Here is a 21286-nt window from a genome sequence, read left to right as displayed (position 1 = left end):
CAACCTCCCTTCAGAGAGTTGTAAAGAGCCAGAAGGTCTCCTCTCAACCTCCTTTTCTCCAGGCTAAAACCTCCCAGCTCCTTCAGCTGCTCCTCCCCAGCCCTGTTCTCCAGATCCTTCACCTGCTTCCTTGCCCTTCTCTGGACCCACTCCAGCACCTCAATGCCTTTCTTATAAAAGAGACCCCAAAAATGAAGACTCCAAATGTGACTTCACCAGTATTGAGTCCAGGAGGACAATCAACCCTGAAGACTCAGCACCATTTTTCTTCCTGAAGTTTTCATGGTGCCTGCTCCAGAAGGTGAGCTCTGAAGACGCATGTCAAGTCAGGCCTGGCAAGAGGGGGATAAACACTTGGCTTGCAAATGCCAGAAGAGCTTAGATGGGATTGAGATGCTTGGAGGCTCAAACTGTTATGACCTTGGCAAGTTCTGGGCCCATATTTAGGAATTTTTGCTGGCAGGGAGATAGACACCTCTGGGTGCATGCAGCAGCTGAATGGGAAGGCGAATGGTGATGCTGGGAAGTGCAGGGGCAGGTTAAGTGCTGCTAGGTGAGCAAACCTGGGGCTTCCACTGCATGGAAAGGAGGAGAACATTTGAAATGATGATCTGAAGGAGGTGTGGACTGGGAAAGGAGGAGGTGAACAAAACCAGGAGACACCTAATGGAAGAGAAAAATTCCATCGAGTCAGCTCGTCCGCCGAGGCTTGCAGAGCAAGAATTAATTCTCTCTTAGGAGGCTTGTAGAGCAATAATTAATTCTCTGTTAAATATCAGACCCTCTGCACTTGCAGCTTACCTTGAGCTGCAGCAAAGGGTGGCCAGGATGTGACTGGCAGACCCGACCACGTCCCGTGGGTGGGCTGAAGTCTTGCAGAGTGTTTATGTGAAAACACAAGCGCTGCTTTGCCTCCCTCCAGCCTTGATGTACAGGAGTGCTGGGAGTTGCAGGCAGGCTAATTAATCTGGTCTGTGCCTGCTCCTCAAACCTTTTCTTGTGGTGAGAGTGCTTCTAGTCGTGTTAAGTGAAAATTGTTTGCTTTGGGAGGGAAAATGGCCTTGTGCTTCAAGGGTTGGGGTTATCCAGGAGGATTTGAACACCTCCAGGCACGCCGACTCCACCACCTCCCTGGGCAGCCCATTCCAATGCCAATCACTCTCTCTGACAACAACTTCCTCCTAACATCCAGCCTAGACCTCCCCTGGCACAGCTTGAGGCTGTGTCCCCTTCTCCTGTTGCTGGGTGCCTGGCAGCAGAGCCCAACCCCACCTGGCTACAGCCTCCCTTCAGGTAGTTCTTCTTCCTGACATCTAACCTAAATCTCCCCTCCTCTAGCTTGGATCCATTCCCTCCAGTCCTGTCCATCCCCACTGCTGAGGCTGAGGGCAGTCAAGCTGCACACCCTTCCCAAAGGTCCTTTGAATGTCAGTTTCTTCAGCCAGCATCTATTTTAAGCCCCCTGGCAGGAATGTTGTGCTTCAGAGTTAGCTGAATTCAGGCAAGAGCCTTTATCTTACCCTGTACTAAAAGCCTAGCTGCCTTTGTTGTCGGTAGCAAAACACGTTGTGGGTTTGGTTTGTTAGGTTGGGGTTTTTTTTGCCTTCCTGCCCTGTCTTTTCTTTTGTGTGGCATCTCCAGCTTGATGTGGAGAAAGATCTTTTTAGCATGCAAATGCACCTCCACCTCAGCAGAAGGGTTTGTGTTGCAGGCTGTGTGTTTGTGCAAGGATGTTCTGCAAGAAAGCAGCTTTCTTCCCTGTGATGTACAGATTGATTCACCTCAACCCCCACCTCCCTTCCCCCCCAAAAAAAATGGGTGCTATTGTTGTTGCTTCTCCTCTGCACACCATAGAAGAAAGGGAGGGGAAGAGCAGACATGAAACAGAGGGTTGTGGGGTTGGGTTCCTCCCCCCCCCCTTCAAACAAATTCCAGACAGAACAAAGGATGAAATGAGTCTCTGTAAAGGTTTCTGTGTCATCAAATGTTATTGTTGACACTCTGAATGTAGCAATACTTGTTAGGCTAATTAGAGTGGTGTAGTTCTAGAAAGAGGAACTGTGAAAAGGCTGTGTCTGGAAGGTACTAATAATCTTCTGATACCTGTATTTTTGCCATTCTTTATTATTATAATGACAGCATTAATGTGCAGGGGAGAAATCAGCTGTGTCCTTAACAAGAAGGGGGGGAAAAAAAGAATGCAGCAGCACAGTTGTTATCATCTTGAGTGCCACATTCACTTAAAATCAAGTAGGCAACTCAAAGGTTAAGAGGTTTAATGTTCCTGAACTCTACAGCTGAAGCACTGCAGTCCAGGTTCTTGTCAGCAATTATTCCAAGTGCTTGGGGGCTTCTTTAAAGAGAAACTTCATTTGCCAGAAGAAAGTTCCCTACAACTTTAGCCAGCACTGCAGTGTGGCCATTTACCAGCCAGGCACATCTTCATGCAGTGCATCACAGGCATGTTGCCAGGACATCATTTGCCTACAACTTTAGCCAGCACTGCAGTGTGGCCATTTACCAGCCAGGCACATCTTCATGCAGTGCATCACAGGCATGTTGCCAGGACATCATTTTGTCCATTTGGGCTGTTCAGTCTGGAGAGGAGAAGACTCCCAGGTGACCTTCTGGTGGCTTTTCAGTATTTGAAGGGGACCTACAAGAAAGCTGGGGAGGGACTTTTTAGGCTGTCAGGTAGTGATAGGACTGGGGGGAATGGAACAAAGCTGGAAATGGGGAGACTCAGACTGGATGATAGGAAGAAGTTCTTCAGCATGCAGGTGGTGAGAGACTGCAAGGGGTTGCCCATGAAGGTGGTGGAAGCCTCATCCCTGGAAGTGGCCAGGCTGGATGATGCTTTGGTCAGCCTGATCTAGAGTGAGGTGTCCCTGCCCATGGCAGCAGGGTTGGAACTAGATGATCCTTGTTGTCCCTTTCAACCCTGACTGATTCTATGATTCTATGATCATGGTGAAGAAACACTGAAGGGAAACCAACTAACAGGAGGGAAGAGAAGAAGCTTGGAGAAGAGACAGAGATAGCTTAGGAGGGTGTTAAATGCAAAGCTGATCTCCATGCCTCATGTACAGGCAACTCTGAAATCTAATTAATATAGAATCACAGAACTATGGAGATTGGAAAAGACCTCCAAGATCATCAAGTCCAACCACCAGCCCAGCATCACCATGCCCACTAAACCACATCCCAAAGTGCCATGTCCACAAGTTTCTTGAACACTTCCAGGGACAATGACTCCTCTGCCTCCCTGGGCAGCCTGTTCCAGTCCCTGACCACTCTTGCAGGTTGTTTTTTTTTTCTGTTTTCCTGAAAAGCTCCATCAGAGCCTTGCCTTAGCCCTGCTGAGAGTGAGGGTTGGAGGTGCTGGGTCCTTGCAGTACTGTGCTGAGTAACAGCAGCCCATGAGGTTGGGGACTGCGGTGGGGGCACAGCCTTCCTCGCTTCCTTCAGTAGCACAAATCACCAGCTCTGAAAGAAAGAAAACCTGAAGGGGAAAGTAACCATCTGTGCTCCTCTAACTAGCTGCTTCCTCTGACCTCTAGAGTGATCCCATCCGAGTCTGATTGACTCATAACCAGTTCTGCCTCATCCAAGCCACAGCTGCGTCAAGGCACAGCGAGAGCAAATCAACCCTGCCGACTTCGTCTGCGTTTCATGACAGGTTAACCACTGAAGGCTGTCTCTGTGCTGAAATATTTCCTTTTGGGGTTTTGGAGAGCAGGATTCTCTCCTGCCTTCCAGTGTGATCTGCTCTAGGTGATCCTGCTCTGGCAGGGGAGCTGGACCAGATGATCCTGAATCTGGGTCGAGGCGATGCCAAGCACAAATGCAGACTGGGCAGTGAGTGGCTGGAGAGCAGCCCTGAGGAGAGGGACTTGGGGGTGCTGCTGGAGGAGAAGCTCAGCAGGAGCCAGCAGTGTGCACTTGCAGCCCAGAGAGCCAAGCAGAGCCTGGGCTGCAGCAGCAGAAGTGTGGCCAGCAGGGCCAGGGAGGGGATTCTCCCCCTCTGCTGTGCTCTGCTGAGACCCCACCTGGAGTACTGCATCCAGCTCTGGAGCCCCTGGGACAAGAGGGCTGTGGAGATGCTGGAGTGTGTCCAGAGCAGGGCCAGGAGGATGCTCAGAGGGCTGCAGCAGCTCTGCTGTGAGGGCAGACTGAAAGAGTTGGGGCTGTGCAGGCTGGAGCAGAGGAGGCTCCCAGGTGACCTTCTTGTGGCCTTCCAGGATCTGAAGGGGGCTGCAAAAAATCTGGGGAGGGACTTTTTAGGCTGTGAGGGAGTGGCAGGACTGGGGGGAATGGAGCAAAGCTGGAGATGGGGAGAGTCAGAGTGGAGGTGAGGAGGAAGTTGTTGAGCCTGAGAGTGGTGAGAGGCTGGACTGGGTTGCCCAGGGAGGTGGTTGAGGCCCCATGGCTGGAGGTGTTTGAGGCCAGGCTGGCTGAGGTTGTGGGCAGCCTGCTCTAGGGTAGGGTGTCCCTGGGCATGGCAGAGGAGTTGGAACTGGCTGATCCTTGTGGTCCCTTCCAACCCTGACTGATTCTATGACTCTAAGATTCTGACTCCCTGACAGTTACCTGTCATGGAAATGTTTGTGCCTTTCCTGTTGGGATCCAAAAAGACTTGGAACCTGCTGAAGGGAAGTAGCAGAGTGAGAAGCAAGAAGGGAAGCCTTATTTGGCTTCAGCCTGCTCATTGGAGAAGAGATGAGGCCAGGAACAGTAAAAAAGATGTCTGTGATGTCTGATGTTTGTCCTGCTCTGTGGTACAGCTTAGCGAGGGTCTGCACCGCCTGCCCTCGGAAAGATTTGCAGCCTCCACATGTTTCTCTTTGGCCCTGCAGCTCATGGTGGATGTTGTCATCTCCAGAAACTGCACTAACAGCTGTTACAGCCACAGGTTTCTCTGATAGCATCACAGCCCTCTGTGTTTCCATTCCCTCACACCTTCTGGCAGCATGTGACGCTGCGCCAGCGGTGCCTGCCTACAGCTCCTCTGACCTCACCTTTGGGCTGGGTGAGGAACAGGCCACTGAACGTTGTGAAACTGCTGGGTCTTGTTCTGGGAAAGCATCCAGAGAAGGAATCTCAGGAGGCTGCCCTCCAGCCTTCCCCCTTGGATTGTTCCATGCTTACTAACGTTCCAGCACCAGCAGCAGGGGCTGCTGCTGCCCCTGGGAGCATGGCATGTCCTGGTTCACATAAGGTGACACAAGAACAGGAAGGCTGAAGACCTATTTACACAAGCCTCTCCCCACCACTGCAGAGGCAGCTGTGGCCATGACTGTACAGTGGTGCAGGGAAGTCAAAAAATGCTGGGTGGAGGCTCCTGGAGGCTGCTCTGCACACGTGGGACTGGCTGGCTGCAGGAAAGAGCATCCCTGTGTTGCAGGGACTACCTGAGGTGCAAGCCCTGAAGTCCATAGGGTGAAGTTGTTCCTGAAGTACTCAGTGGGAGGGAGACCAAACGTCTGAGCTTGGCCCCAGACCCTCCCCCATGCAGTCCAGACAAGTAGGATATAAAAATCATAGAATCAGTCAGGGTTTCAAGGGACAACAAGGATCATCTAGTTCCAACCCCATGAGGCAGCAGTGTGCCCAGGTGGCCAGGAGAGACAATGGCATCCTGGGCTGGCTCAGGAGCAGTGTGGGCAGCAGGACAATGGAAGTTATTCTGCCTCTATACTCAGCACTGCTCAGGCCACCCCTTGAGTGCTGTGTCCAGTTCTGGGCTCCTCAATTCAAGAGAGATGTTGAGGTGCTGTGAGGTGTCCAGAGAAGGGCAGCAAGGCTGAGGAGGGGCCTGGAACACAAACCCTATGAGGAGAGGCTGAGGGAGCTGGGGGTGTGAAGCCTGCAGCAGAGGAGGCTCAGGGCAGAGCTCATTGCTGTCTGCAGCTACCTGGAGGGAGGCTGTAGCCAGGTGGGGTTGGGCTCTGCTGCCAGGCAAGCAGCAATAGAACAAGAGGACACAGTTTCAAGCTGTGCCAGGGCAGGTTCAGGCTGGATGCTAGGAGGAAGTTGTTGGCAGAGAGAGTGATTGGCATTGGAATGGGCTGCCCAGGGAGGTGGTGGAGTCACAGTCCCTGGAGGTGTTCAAAAGAAGTCTGGATGAGGCCCTTAGTGCCGTGGTCTGGTTGATTGGACAGGGCTGGTTTGGGCTGGCTGAGCTTGAAGGTCTCTTCCAATGTGGTTGATTCTATGATGCAGAAGCCATAGGGACTGAAGGCTGTGCAAGACAGCCCTGCCTGCCTTGCTTCATCACCTGCAGTGCCTGGCATTGCGTGCTGCATGCACCCACACACCGCCCTCCTCCTCTCTCACCTCCTCCCCTCGCCTCCAAACGCATCCATGAGTCACCAGGGGAAGCTCACCAAACACAAAGCATCGCAAAGCAACCTCTTGTGAGAGCTGGAGGCTGAGCAAACAAGATCCTGACCGTTCAAATACTCATCTGAGGGAAGCTTATTCATTTTTAGTGTCTTTTCCAAGCCACAGAAGCTTGCCTGAGTTTGATAGACAAATCTGATCTGCAAGTGGCACATGAGGATTTACATCTGTGCTGGTTGTGTGCTGTGTCTGAGTGAGCAAAGTGCACTCTCCTGCAAGGAGAGACTGGGGGAGTTGGGGCTGTTCTGTTTGGAGAGGAAAAGGCTCCCAGGTGACCTTATTGTGGTCTTTCAGTATCTTAAAGGGCCTACAAGAGAGCTGGGGAGGGACTTTTTAGGCTGTCAGGTAAGGATAGGACTGGGGGGAATGGAACCAAGCTGGAAATGGGGAGATTCAGCCTGGATGTTAGGAAGAAAATCTTTGGCATGAGGGTGGTGAGAGCCTGGAAGAGGTTGCCCAGGGAGGTGGTGGAAGCCTCATCCCTGGAAGTGTTTAAGGCCAGGCTGGATGAGGCTCTGGACAGCCTGATCTAGAGTGAGGTGTCCCTGCCCATGGCAGGGGGGTTGGAACTGGCTGATCCTTGTGGTCCCTTCCAACCCTGACTGATCCTATGATCCTATGATTCCATGACTGGCTTGTCTTAAGAGATGTGGAGAAGGTGCAGCTTAAAAGTTGCTTTCAATCTGCAGGTGTATCTGGCATCAACTGAAATTGGTGGTCAGGGTGGTCAGGAGTGGAATGGGCTGCCCTGGGAGGTGGTGGAGTAGCCATCCCTGGGGATGTGTGGGCTCAGTGCTTCAGGATATGGTTTGGTGGCCATGGTGGCATTGGGTTGATGGTTGGACTTGGGGATCTCAGAGGTCTTTTCCAGCTTCTGTGAAACAGAGAACTGTGACATGGTCACTGAGCAGCAGCTTTTGCTGGTGGTGCTGTTGGCCCCTTAAAAAGGGACAGAAAAACTCAGTTGTGGAATAAAATTGGAACTGTCATCATTCCCAACAGTGCCTATGTGTGGATGCATGCAGATGGATGCACTGATGGTGCCTTAACTCAAGCCCTCAGACTAGACCCAGCCCAAGCCCTGTGCCTCATAGCTGGCCTGAGCCCAAGCCCTGCCTAGCACCCTCAGCAGGACACCAAAGCCTCTCCTCAGCCTTGGCCTGAGATGCAGCCCTCAAAGGCAGCCCTGAGCCCTCAGCCCTTCTCTGGACACCTCAGCCCCAAACCTTCTTCCTGTGCTCTGTGCTCTCACCTGCAACCCCTTCCCACCCTTGGCTGACTCTGCTTGGCCCTTGGCACAGGGCAGGGGCTGTGAGTCACCATAGCAGCCACATGGCCTTGGAAGGGGAGAGGTGACCTGTGCTGAGCAGCTGATGGACACCAGGAGGAGATGGGTGGCGGTGCCATGGGGAGCTCAGCTGTGCCTCAGCATCTCAGGGGCAAGGCTGTGCAGGGACTGTGAGGGCACTGCTGTCTCAGGACCTCACAGGGCAGCAGCAGAAAGATGGTGTCCAAGGCCAGGCTGGGCAAGACCTGATTTAGTAGGTGTCCCTGCCCACAGCAGGGGGGATTTGAGATAGATGATCTTTAAGGTCCCTTCCAACCCAACCCATCCCACAGTTCCACAGCTCTATGCCTTTAAATGGGCAGTAGCAGATGCTCTGCTTGCAAGGAATGCTCACACTGTGCCTCACACACCAGTGGCTACAGCTACCTGAAGGGACATTGTGCAGAGGCTGCTGCTGGGCTCTGCTCACAGGTAACTGGAGAGAGAACAGCTCAAAGCTTTAGAGTGTGAGCTTCACCTCAGCAGAGAGCTTCTCCACAGGGATTTTAGGAAGGAGATAGCATGAGTGTTGGAAACCTTCTTCCTTGGTTAGGCAACTGGATGTGTTTGGAGTGCAAAAGGAGCTGTTGAGGGAGCTGGGGATGGGTAGTGTGAAAAAGAGAAGGCTCATTGCTGTTTACAGCTACCTGAAGGGACATTGTGGAGAGGATGCTCCTGGGCTCTGCTCACAGGGATTTGGAGACAGAACAAAGGGGAATGGCCTCAAGCTGAGTCTGGGGAGGTTTAGATTGGACACTAGGAAGAAGTTTTTCACAGAGAGAGTGGTCAGGGACTGGAATGAGCTGCCCAGGGAGGGGATGGAGTCACCCAGCCTGGCTGTGTTTCAGGGTGGTTTGGATGTGGTGCTTAGGGCTGTGGTTTCAGGTGAATCCTGTAGAGTGGAGTTCCAGGTTGGCCTTGGTGCTCCTGAGGGGCTTTGCCAACCTGCATGGTGCTGTGATCCTGTGTGAGTTTTGTGTAAGAAACTAGGTCCCATCTCACACCTCTCTCTGCTCAGGATTTTCTTCCATCCTTTCCCAGGCAGGCCAAAGCATTTCTTCCCACTTTGCATACACTTTAAAGCAGGGCTGGAAATCCTCTTTTTGACAACACCAACCCGACCCCTGCACGGCAGCAGAGCTCTGGTGATGCAGTTGAGGGCAGTAAATCCTATTTTCTACTGAGGTGAACAGGTTCTGCAGGCTGAACGTGCCTGGAGGCAGCCCTGCTCTACACACCCAGTTTTTTACAGCACACAGCAGGACAGGTTCATGTCTGGTGTAATCCCTTTGCCTCCAGAACATTTCCATCGTGGCAAACTGGTCTTTGAAGAAAGCAGTAAGCTGCAGCTTTCCACTCAGGGGACAGTTTTTTCCTTCTCTTTCCTTTGGACCACATCAGCATCCTGGAGTTGACTTTTCAGCTGGGCAGGACACTCATCAAAGTCGACTTTGAGAGACAAGTAACACAACTTTTCCTTCACAAGATCACAGGATGTAAGGGTCTGGATCCATAGATCATCAAGTCCAACTCCCCCTGCCAAAGCAGGACCAGAGAATCCAGTGCAGGTCACACAGGAGCACATCCAGACGGGGCTTGAAAGTCTGCAGAGAAGAAGGCTCCACAGCCTCTCTGGGCAGCCTGTGCCAGTGCTCTGTCACCCTTACAGCATTTCTTCCTCACGTTGAGGTGGAACCTCCTGTGCTGCAGTTTCTATCCATTGCCTCATGTCCTACTGAAGGGCACAAGTGAGCAGAGGCTGTCCCCAGCCCTTCCTTGCCCCCCAGCCCTTCCTCAGCCAGGCTGAGTCAGTAGCTGAGGCTGCATCACGCTCAGCCCCCCAGACCGTAGCAGGCTCTGTTTTATTCACCTGCCAGCCTGTTCCAGCACTCTGTGACCTTTGCAGCTGAGAACTGGTGGGAAGCTCAGAGGTGGGCAGGCCATGGTGGCACAGAGCTCGCCGAGAGGCGCTGCGTGGAAGTGGTTTTGGCTGGAATCTCCGCCAGCAGCCCTCCTCCTTGTGGCTTGGAGCTCCCACGCCTCGCCACTCGTGCCTCGCAGGGTGCTGCGAGCCAGGCTTGGAACCTCCACCTTCCTTTGATGTGGCAGCCTCAGGTTTGGAGCCAGCTCGGGATGCGGAGCGTCAGCTGGGAGCTCGTCCAGATGCGAACGCGTCCCGGGATCGCTGCCGCATCCCTGCGCCGCCGCCGCCGCCGCCGCAGCCCCGGCTCACGGCTGGGCATCCACTTCGCTACTGCTGCACCCATGTGAACCGTGCCCGGCCACGGGGAAACGAGCTGATCCAGTCCGGATTCCCCTCTCTCCCTGTCAGCAGGCAGAAACGAAAGCAGAAACTGTTGCCTCCTTGTTGCTCAACGTTTGAAAGGGCTTTTAGGTGAGCGTGGAGCCAAAGTGTCTGTCCCCACCCACCCTCCCCCTTGCCAAAGAGGCAAAAGGCAACCTAACAAAAGTAAAAATCTCTAGCCCCTGCCATTGTTCTCTGCTTCCAGTGGGTTGCTGGATGCCTGTGCTCCAAAAACACCTCCCTGCTTCGGAGGGGAAAGAGGTTCTCTGCTGTGTGCACAACTGACTCAGAGGCTTGTTTGTGGGATTAACTGTGAGTGCTTTGCTGCTGGGTGATGAAAGGGTGACACATGGGCACGGGGATTTGGGGAGGCTCACTCTGTCCTTCCTTCTCACTTTTTACACACCTAGAAGCTGGGCATGATTGACAGATTGCAGCTTCAGTCCTGGAAATCATAGAAGCATAGAAGCATAGAATCAAGCAGGTTGGAAGAGACCTCCAAGCTCATCCAGCCCAACCTAGCACCCAGCCCTGGCCAATCTGCAGCTAGAAGTAAGCAGCTGGACACTCTCTCTGCATGCATCTCATCATCCAGCAAACCAAGAATTTCAGGTTACTGAGCAGTCAGAAGCAGGACACTCAGGTGCATGCAAACAGGTTCAGTTCAGGATGCAGTCAGTAGTCTCCACTGATTTCTGAAGGTGTCTGTAGCCTTCAAAAAGGCTGCTGACAGCATCCATCAAACCCCATGATGTGACAGGTTATTCACTCAGAGACCTGCTGTGTGAAGATGCCATGTGGTTGGAACCAGATCATTTAAACTGTTATCAGGTGGAATTGTCAGTCACATAATCCTGTCTGACCAATTGTTAGTGGTGTTTGGTTTCATGGAGTCATACAATCAGACAGGTTGGAAGAGACCTCCAAGCTCAGCCAGTCCAACCTAGCACCCAGCCCTGGCCAATCAACCAGGCCATGGCACTAAGTGCCCCAGCCAGGCTTCTTTTGAACACCTTCAGGCATGGTGACTCCACCACCTCCCTGGGCAGCCCATTCCAATGGCAAATCGCTGGAAGGGCATCTGGAGCTGCCAAAGGTCAGCACCTCTGAACAGTGTCCTTCTCCCAGAGAGCCACAAGATGCAGCTCTCAGGTGGCTCCTCTACTGCTGCCTGATTGAGGAATGAGGCAGAGCAACTTGGCTGCTGTACACAGGTCTGTTTTGATGACAAGAGAGGAGGAGGAAATGCTGATAGCATCATCCTACTGTTCATTCAGGAAGAGAAAGACCTCAACAGTGGAGCTTGCTCAACCTGACAAGTTTCAGATTCACAGCTCTCTGGGGCACCTAAATCATCTCAGGGGACTGGGACCAGAGCACTCCATGGGAATGATGCCACAGAGTTTAAAACAACACAACAGCTTCCTATCAATGCTAGATCCTTGCAAGCAGTTCACATCCCAAAATCAGTATGCTGAGGGATGAAAAATGCATCTTTGTCAGCACTGAAACTTCCCAGGAACGCCTCATTTCACCTTTTGGTCAGTGCTTCTGACTGAAAGAGTGGAGGCTGGAGCAGAGGAGGCTCCCAGGTGACCTTCTTGTGGCCTTCCAGGATCTGAAAGGGGCTACAAAAAAGCTGGGGAGGGACTTCTTAGGCTATCAGGGAGTGCCAGGACTGGGGGGAATGGAGCAAAGCTGGAGGTGGGGAGAGTCAGAGTGGAGGTGAGGAGGAAGCTGTTGATCATGAGAGTGGTGAGAGGCTGGCAGGGGTTGCCCAGGGAGGTGGTTGAGGCCCCATGGCTGGAGGTGTTTGAGGCCAGGCTGGCTGAGGCTGTGTGCAGCCTGCTCTAGGGTAGGGTGTCCCTGGGCATGGCAGGGAGGTTGGAACTGGCTGATCCTTGTGGTCCCTTCCAACTCTGCCTGACTCAATGATTCTCTACAAAACAACTCATGTTTTTCTTTTGCCTGTCAGATGCCTTCCAATTTTCTTTGAAATCAAACTGAAACCATTTTTTCCCCCCAAACTCTCAGTTTCAAACTCAAACAGTTCCTGGGGGGGGATCAAACAAAACATTTCCTTTAAGTGGTCAGAAAGGCTTTTTTGTTTCTTTTTTTTTTGGGTTGTTATTATTCTTTGGGGCTGCTGCTGAATCAGAACAACAACAAAAAATCCTTTCTTTCCATGGCTCTTGATATAGGCTGTGTGGAAGCTGCTTTGATATCTGATATTTATTACCTTAATCTTATTTGTGCCTTAGCATTGCTGGCTGTAACGGCTCCACCTCTGCCTGGTGTTGGAAGCCTAAAGGATGTGGGCCTGAGCAGTGCTGGGTGAATGGATGGGTGGGTGGGTGGATGGGTGGATGGGTGGGTGGATGGGTGGATGGGTGGATGAATAGGTGGATGGGTGAATGGGTGGATGGGTGAATGGGTGGGTGGGTGGGTGGATGAATGGGTGGATGGGTGAATGGGTGGATGGGTGAATGGGTGGGTGGATGGATGAATGGGTGGACGGGTGAATGGGTGAATAGTTGGATGGGTGAATGGGTGGATGGATGGATGGGTGAATGGGTGGATGGATGGATGGGTGAATGGGTGGATGGGTGAATGGGTGAATAGTTGGATGAGTGAATGGGTGGATGGGTGAATGGGTGAATAGTTGGATGGGTGAATGGGTGGATGGGTGAATAGTTGGATGGGTGAATGGGTGGATGGATGGATGGGTGAATGGGTGGATGGGTGAATGGGTGAATAGTTGGATGGGTGAATGGGTGGATGGGTGAATGGGTGAATAGTTGGATGGGTGAATGGGTGGATGGGTGAATGGGTGGATGGGTGAATGGGTGAATAGTTGGATGGGTGAATGGGTGGATGGATGGATGGGTGAATGGGTGGATGGGTGAATGGGTGAATAGTTGGATGGGTGAATGGGTGGATGGATGGATGGGTGAATGGGTGGATGGGTGAATGGGTGAATAGTTGGATGGGTGAATGGGTGGATGGATGGATGGGTGGATAGTTGAGTGGATATATGGGTGGATGGGTGAATGGGTGGATGAGTGAATGGGTGAATGGGTGGATGGGTGGATGTGTGGATGGATGGAAGCCCATTCCAGGGGCTGTGAATTCTGTTGACACAAAACAAGCAATTACAATGGGACTCACCTGGTAGGCAAAAAAAGAACAATCATCTTGGTCACTGGCAGCCACAGAATGTGGGCATAAAGAGAGGAGAAAGAAAAAGAAAGAGAGAAAAAGAAAGAGAGAAAAAGAAAGAGAGAAAGAGAAAAATAAATAGAGAAGGAAAGAAGGAAAGAAAAAAGAGAAAAAGAAAAGAAGGAAGGAAGGAAGGAAGGAAGGAAGGAAGGAAGGAAGGAAGGAAGGAAGGAAGGAAGGAAGGAAGGAAGGAAGGAAGGAAGGAAGGAAGGAAGGAAGGAAGGAAGGAAGGAAGGAAAAGAAAGAAAGAAAGAAAGAAAGAAAGAAAGAAAGAAAGAAAGAAAGAAAGAAAGAAAGAAAGAAAGAAAGAAAGAAAGAAAGAAAGAAAGAAAGAAAGAGAAAGAGGCGAGGAAAGGAAAGGAAAGGAAAGGAAAGGAAAGGAAAGGAAAGGAAAGGAAAGGAAAGGAAAGGAAAGGAAAGGAAAGGAAAGGAAAGGAAAGGAAAGGAAAGGAAAGGAAAGGAAAGGAAAGGAAAGGAAAGGAAAGGAAAGGAAAGGAAAGGAAAGGAAAGGAAAGGAAAGGAAAGGAAAGGAAAGGAAAGGAAAGGAAAGGAAAGGAAAGGAAAGGAAAGGAAAGGAAAGGAAATCACAACAGCCAATCTCAGCTAGAGGAGAAGCTGAACGTGGGAGGGAAATCAAGTCAGAAGGGACACAGAGGTCTTGTGGCAGCTGTGAAGCTGCCTGCAGTTAGAGCTGAGGGCTCATGCACAAGGTGCTGTGTTCTCAATGGCTAAGAAAAGCAGTCCTGAGCCAGAGCTGATCTGAACGTAGGTGTTTGCTTCAAATAACATATGTTAGTGCTTTGGATCTGCTGACTTGTGGCCAGAGGGCAGCTGCCCATCATCTGCCTTTTATGAGCACAACTCTTTTCATTCTCGAGGCAAGCACAGGGGAAGGTTGGTCTTGGTGTGGCTGGTTTGCATTGCATTAGGAAAAATACTTGTTCTCTGGGAAAGAAAAGGAACCTTTTGCCACCAGAAACCCAAAATTATCACATTAGGACCACCCTGGCTGGCTTCTCCATGGAGTTCTAGCTCCAAGCAAGAAGTATGGAAACCAAAAGTCAGGTTTAAACTCAGAAGACTTTTATAGGTTTGCACTGGAGGTTTGGTTTCTCTGTTTGGCTTTAAACCAGAAGTTGTTATCAGAGGAACTGAGCTTCACCCCAGGCTTTGCTCTTATTCCTCAGGGAAATAATTCTCTTCCATTTGCAGAGAGGGGAGTTTGATTTGAGGAGGAAGCAACTTCCCAAAGGCCAAACGTTAGGAGAGGAACTGAAGTCTTTGGAGCTCCAGAGTGCTGCGACAGCCACGAGCCTGCTCTTCCTAGCAAGGGCTGCTGCAGGCATCTGGGATGAACATCTGCCCTTCTGTTTTGGGTTCTCCTCAGCACAGGTGAGTTGCTGCTTCCTGCTGCTCAGAGCTGGGGAGGGTTTATCTGCCCACAGCCCTTCTAACCAGGGGGTCTCATCCTAGCCCAGCAGGCACATCCTGAGCTCCCTGTGGAGTGTGGCAGCAGGGCTGAGGAGCAGCTCAGGGTGTGGGCCATGCTGGCAGGGGCTCTACCACCCTTCAGCTCTGGCTGGGGACTTGTTAAGGTTCTGTTGAAGTCAACAGCTGTTGATCTCAAAGAGTTTTGTCTGTGAAGGGGGAACAAGAGCAGGGTAACCCCATCAGAGAGACCAGCCCTGAAATCCCATGGCAGTTCTAGGGCTGGATCCTGCAGCTGCCCTCACTAAGCTTCACAGCTGGGATTCAGGCATTCGTTTCAGAATTAACTGTGCTGAGCCTGTGAACTAAAACCCTCCTGCAGGGTGGTTTAGTAATCTTTCCATGGTATGCTAGATACATGGAATCATAGAATCAACCACGTTGATTCTGAGCTGCAAGAGCAACACTGACAGCTCAGGTTGAGCTTCTCATCCACCAGCACTACCAAGTCCCTCTCCTCAAGGCTGCTCTCAAGCCAGTCAGCCTCTCCCTGTCTCCCTCCTCAGCACCTTTGCATGCCTGTTGGCGTTTTGCCTGTGTCAGTGACAAAAAAAACCCTTCTGTCACCCTCTAAAAGCACTGGAAACAGAGGGGGGGAGAGGGGGGAGGAGAAAGAAAAACACAAAACCACAAGCCCCAAATCTGAGAAAGCTGCAGAAAATTGGTGAACCCTCCCAGTGGAGCTCTTGGAAGCCTGTTCTCCTACCACAGAAAGCAGATCAAAATCAGGCTGAGGACAATCATCTTTGGCCTAATATGACCTCTACATTCAGAGTGAGATTCAGAAAGCAAGCACAGGAAGGTATTAAGGCATCCACCCTAGGAAGGGCCATTAAGCTCCAAAGGCAGCAGATTGGAGGTGTTTGTTTTCTCTAGCCATATTTTTCATACCAGGCAATGTCAGCCTTTCTGTTGCCTCTTCAGAAAATACCAAGGCTCTAATGCCTCCCATGCCAGGGGAGGAAAGGGAGAGAAGATCAGAACTGCCTCCTGGTTTGTGGCTCCCAGTTGCATAGGCACCGCTAAAGCATTGCGATGGTCCAGAGAGGCTCCTTTGCCAAGCCACAAGCACATCAAGCTCCACAGAGAAAGGGCCAGAAGGAGAAAAGTCAGTCCTGTTGGAACTGTGCTTTTAAAATGCTTCCTTAGCTCAGCTGGAAACCGCCTAGGCTGCTGCCAGCCTTGTGGCACCGTTAGCCTTCCACCCTCCAGACCTTGAAATCCAAGCTGTGTGCACTAGGGACTTTTTATGTGGCCTCTAGGAGCCCCAGAGGTTCAAAGGTGCAGTCCACTCCCTGCCAGCACCAGGGCCTGCTGCAGCTCTTTTCAAACAAAAGCTGAGCTGCCAAGGACAAGAGCAGTGTGGGCAGCAGGGTGAGCAAAGTGATCCTCCCCCCTCTGCTCCACATTGGTGAGACCCCAACTGCAGTACTGCATCCAGTTCTGGAGCCCCTGGGACAAGAGGGATGTGGAAGTGCTGGAAGGTGTCCAGAGAAGAACCACCAGGATAATCAGAGGGCTTGAGCTGCTCTGCTGTGAGGAGAGACTGAGGGAGTTGGGGCTATGTCAGTCTGGACAGGAGAAGGCTCCCAGGTGACCTTCTTGTGGCCTCCCAGGATCTGAAAGGAGCCTACGAAAAAGCTGGGGAGGGACTCTTTAGGCTGTCAGGTAGTGATAGGACTGGGGGGAATGGAGCAAAGCTGGAAATGGGGAGACTCAGACTGGATGTTAAGAAGAAGTTGTTCAGCATGAGGGTGGTGAGAGCCTGGAAAGGGTTGCTCAGGGAGGTGGTGGAAGACTCATCCCTGGAGGTGTTTAAGGCCAGGCTGGATGATGCTTTGGTCAGCCTGATCTAGAGTGAGGTGTCCCTGCCCATGGCAGAGGGAGTTGGAACTGGCTGATCCTTGTGGTCCCTTCCAACACTGACTGATTGTATGATTGCATGATTGTATGATTCTATGACTCTAGGATTCTATGAGTCTATGATTCTATGGTTCTGTGACTATGATTCTGTGACTCAAGGATTCTATGGCTCTATGACTCTATGATTCTGTGACTCCAGGATTCTATGGCTCTATGACTCTATGATTCTGTGACTCTAGGATTCTATGGCTCTAGGATTCTGTGACTCTAGGATTCTATGGCTCTAGGATTCTATGATTCTATGATTTAAGTGGCTCTGAGGCACAGAGCTTTTAAAAAATACCCTTTAGAGGATCACTTCCAGGCAATGCAATATGCACCAAGGCAGCAAAGAGTGGGGAGCAGATCCATGTGGAGGCTAAGGTGAGAGCAGCTGATCAGGGTTGGTGACGATCTCAGCTAAGCCATGACAAGCAGAGTCCATCCCAGGAGCCCAGAGAAGAAGAACACACAAACCCCCAGGCTTGGCGTTTGGCTGCAGCTGCCTGGTGCTTGATCTGCAATCCCTCTGGGAAATCCCACTGGGATTTTTTGGCTGGGGCTTTGGAACAACTGGGGATGAAAACTTCCCCAAGCCCCCTCCGCCTGTTTGGAGAGCACTTGATGAGTTTATGGGCTGCTGACTGAACACCTCTGCAGTGCAAAGGCTTTGCCTTAGCCTATCACATGGGCAAGGCAAGGTTAGCAGTGGAGCTGCCAGGAGAAGACACTCTGCTGAGCTGGGCCGAGCTGGGCTCTTCTCAGCACAAGGCTCTCTCCAGCTGCAGTCATTCCCTGATGGGGAGAAGGAATGTCTTGTTTTCTCCCGAGAGAGTTGCTAATCTTTTCAGCTACACAAATACTCTTCTGTTATTGTCTGAGTAAATTGCCTTGGAAAGGTCTTTCTTCGGGAAAAGAAAGAAAAAAGAGAGAGAGAGAAAGAAAGAAAAAAGAGAGGGAAAGAGGAAAGAAAAAAGAGAGGGAAAGAGGGGAAAAAGAGAGGGAAAGAGGGGGGAAAAGAGAGAAAGAGGGGGGAAAGAGAAAGGGGAGAAGAGAAAGGGGAGAAAAGAGAAAGGGAGGGAAAGGAAAGGGGAATAAGAAAGGGGGGAAAAGAAGGGGGAAAAGATAAAGGGGAAGAGAAGAGAAAAGGGGGGGAACAAAAAGGGGGGAAAGAATGGGGGAAAAAAGAAGAGGAAAAGAGAAAGGGGGAGAAGAGAGAAAGGGGAAAAAGAGAAAAGGGGGGAGAGAAAGAGGAGGAGAGAGAAAGTGAAGGAGAAAGAGGAGGAGAAAGAGAGAAAAGAAAAAGGGAAAAAACAGAGAAAGAAAAAGATAAAGGGGGAAAAGAGAAGGGGGAAGAGAAGGAGAAAAAAAGAGAAAATGATAAAAACAGGGAAAAAAGGGGGGGAAACAGAGAAAGGAGGAGAAGAGAAAGGGGGGGGAAGAAAGGGAGGAAGAGAAAGGAGGGGAAAAGAGAAAGGAGGGGAAAGAAAAAGGGAGGGGAAAAACAGAGAAAGAGGGGAAAAGAGAAAGGGGAGGGGAGAGAAGGAGGGGGAAGAGAAAGGGATAAAAAATGGGGGAAAAGAGAAAGGAAAAAGCAGAGAAAGGGAGGAAAAGAGAAAGGGGGAAAAGAGAAAGGGTGAGAAAAGAGAAAGGGGAGAAAGAGAAAGGGGAGAAAGAGAAAGGGGGAGAAAAGAGAAAGGGGGAGGAAAGAGGGGGAGAAAAGAGAAGGGGAGGAAAGAGAAAGGGGGAGAAAAGAGAAAGGGGGAGAAAAATACAGAAGGGGGGAAGAGAAAGGGAGAAAAAAAGAGAAAAAGGGAGGGAGGAGAAGAGAGAAAGAGGAAGAAAAGAGAAAAGGGGGTGGGGGGAAAGCCAAAATTTCTTGAAAGGAAAACTTCTGTGTAGCTTTCATAATTATTGCAGGACTTTTTTTCCTCTACCACTGTGGATGGCAACATCTCATTAGGAGCTAGCAAAATAAACTGACATTGTCATCCCTGCTTAAGAATCTGTCTGTGCTCAGCCAAGCCCCAACCAGAAGTGAGAGCTCTCCCCCAGCTCCTCTGCTAACCTCACCTCGATTTCTTCCCAGCTCATCGCCTGCCTGCATTCATTTCTCATTACAGCTTTTCTCTTGGATGGGAAAGGGCTCTGTAAAGGAACAACAATGAGAGAAAAAAGGGTTCTACAACCCCCACTGCACTTCAGTGCTTCCATCCAGCCCTTCCCAGAAAGATTCCAGTTCAGCAAGATATTTATCCAAATGCTTACATCTGCAGGCAGCAGTCTGCACTCGCTTGGCCCCCTCCAGCACTCACATCTCTCCCTCTCTGCAGATATTCAAGAGCTGTCTGGATGCATTCCAGTGTGACCTGCTCTGGGTGATCCTGCTCTGGCAGGTGGGCTGGACCAGATGATCTTTCGAGACCCCTTCCAGCCCCTGACATTCTGTCATTCTGTGAATCTAAGGTGAGAGATTTGCTCTGGGAGGCAGAGAATAGGGCCAGTCTTCAGCAAATATATAGTATCAAGTGGCCTGAACCCCTCAAAAATGAAGGCAGAAGGCAAGAAATACACTAATACATAATAAACTACAAGAATATCTAAGAATATGTCTGTCTGTGCCTTTTATTTATGGTATATCCATTTATTTCCTCTGTGACCTGCTCTGGGTGATCCTGCTCTGGCAGGGGAGCAGAACCAGATGATCTTTTGAGGTCCCTTCCAGCCTCTGACATTCTGTGATTCTATCAGTCTAAGATGAGGGATTTGCTCTGGGAGGCAGAGAAGAGGGCCAGTCTTCAGCAGATATATAATATCAAGTGGCCTGAACCCCTCAAAAATGAAGGCAGAAGGCAGGAAATACACTAATATATAAGAAAGTACAAGAATATCTAAGAACAAGTCTGTCTGTACCTTTTAGTTATTGTGTATCCATTTATTTCCTCTGGGAAATACACTAATACATAATAAACTACAAGAATCTGTAAGAATATATCTGTCTGTGCCTTTTATTTATGGTATATCCATTTATTTCCTCTGTGACCTGCTCTGGGTGATCCTGCTCTGGCAGGGGAGCAGGACCAGATGATCTTTCAAGATCCCTTCCAGCCCCTGACATTGTGATTCTGTGATCTTTTGAGGTCACTTCCTACCTCTACCATTCTGTGATTCTTAGGAAGAAGTTGTTCAGCATGAGGGTGGTGAGAGCCTGGGAGGGGTTGCCCAGGGAGGTGGTGGAAGCCTCTTCCCTGGAGGTGTTTAAGGCCAGGCTGGATGAGGCTCTGGACAGCCTGATCTAGAGTGAGGTGTCCCTGCCCATGGCAGGAGGGTTGGAACTGGCTGATCCTTGTGATCCCTTCCAACCCTGACTGATTCTATGATTTAAATAAACCAAACTCTTTCATTTTTCCCCCTTTTTAGGTGTTTCTGAAGATTCTACTGGAATTAATAATTTAACAAGCAAAACTAAATCATTTCTTCTGCAAAAGTGAATTCACCACTGCAACAGGCACTACCTGGATGTCATTTCCAAACAACCCTGCACTGCCACTTCTCCAGGAGGTCTGTAAAGTGGAATGCAAACGAATCCAGAGTGGGTTGGTTGAGGTGCTTGTGGACATGGGTCTCATTTGCCTTTATAAGAAATGATTTGCTGGAGAAGGACAACACAGGTGGTGAAAGGGTTGGAGAACAGGGCTGGGGAGGAGCAGCTGAGAGAGCTGGGAGTCTTCAGTCTGAGGAAAAGGAGGCTGAGGGGAGACTTAGCACCCAGCCCTGGCCAACCAACCAGACCATGACACTAAGTGCCCCAGCCAGGCTTGGCTTCAACACCTCCAGGCACAGCCACTCCACCACCTCCCTGGGCAGCCCATTCCAATGCCAATCACTCTCTCTGACAACAACTTCCCCCCAGCATCCAGCCTAGACCTGCCCTGGCACAGCTTGAGACTGTGTCCCCTTGTTCTGTTGCTGCTTGCCTGGCAGAAGAGGAGCCCAACCCCACCTGGCTACAGCCTCCCTGCAGGCAGCTGCAGACAGCAATGAGCTCTGCCCTGAGCCTCTTCTGCTGCAGGCTGCACCCCCCCAGCTCCCTCAGCCTCTCCTCACAGGGCTGTGCTCCAGGCCCCTCCCCAGCCTTGCTGCCCTGCTCCAAACACCTTCCAGCACCTCAACATCTCTCCTGAATTGAGGGGCCTTGATTTCTAAACAGCTGAGACTGTGATACCAGCCGAGGTGTTCCTGGCACCACCAGTGGCACCTCTGCCCTGGCTCCCAGCGGCAGCAGGTCTGACCTAAGGGCAGCGATTTACTCACCACAGCTTTCACTGCAAATACATTTCAGCTGCCAGCGCTAGCAAGAAGACAGGGGACAAGAAACAGGTGCTGCATCCTAACAGAGAGGACTGTGCCTATTTACTTTCCAAGCTCGAGTTTTCCCTTCCCAGTTTTAAGTTTCAGGCGAAGCCGTGGCAAAGCCATGGAGCAAATAGCAGAGGCGGCAGCAGCAGCTCCTGACTGGAGGCTACTGTGCAGACTCTGCGGCTTCGCAGGACCTGTCAGCTTCTGATCTGCAGCCTGAGGAAACCACTATTGCCCTGCTGAACTAATAAAAGGAAAACGTTCCAGGCTAAAAGCCCTATTTA

At 50.9% G+C, this 21286-nt stretch overlaps 1 long non-coding RNA gene across 1 annotated transcript in view; it reads left to right on the top strand.

The window, feature by feature from the left end:
* Positions 1 to 19536, top strand: part of LOC135187874 (uncharacterized) — a 57003-nt gene extending 37467 nt beyond the window's left edge. The window contains exons 2-3 of the long non-coding RNA XR_010307478.1: positions 14466 to 14645; positions 18977 to 19536. This is a non-coding gene — a long non-coding RNA (uncharacterized LOC135187874). The remainder of the gene's footprint in view (positions 1 to 14465; positions 14646 to 18976) is intronic.
* The last annotated feature ends 1750 nt before the right edge of the window (positions 19537 to 21286 follow it).

The sequence above is a fragment of the Pogoniulus pusillus genome, chromosome 28 (genome assembly GCF_015220805.1).
Source record: "Pogoniulus pusillus isolate bPogPus1 chromosome 28, bPogPus1.pri, whole genome shotgun sequence".
Classification (NCBI taxonomy): domain Eukaryota; kingdom Metazoa; phylum Chordata; class Aves; order Piciformes; family Lybiidae; genus Pogoniulus; species Pogoniulus pusillus.
This window is presented reverse-complemented; position numbering and strand designations above follow the sequence as displayed.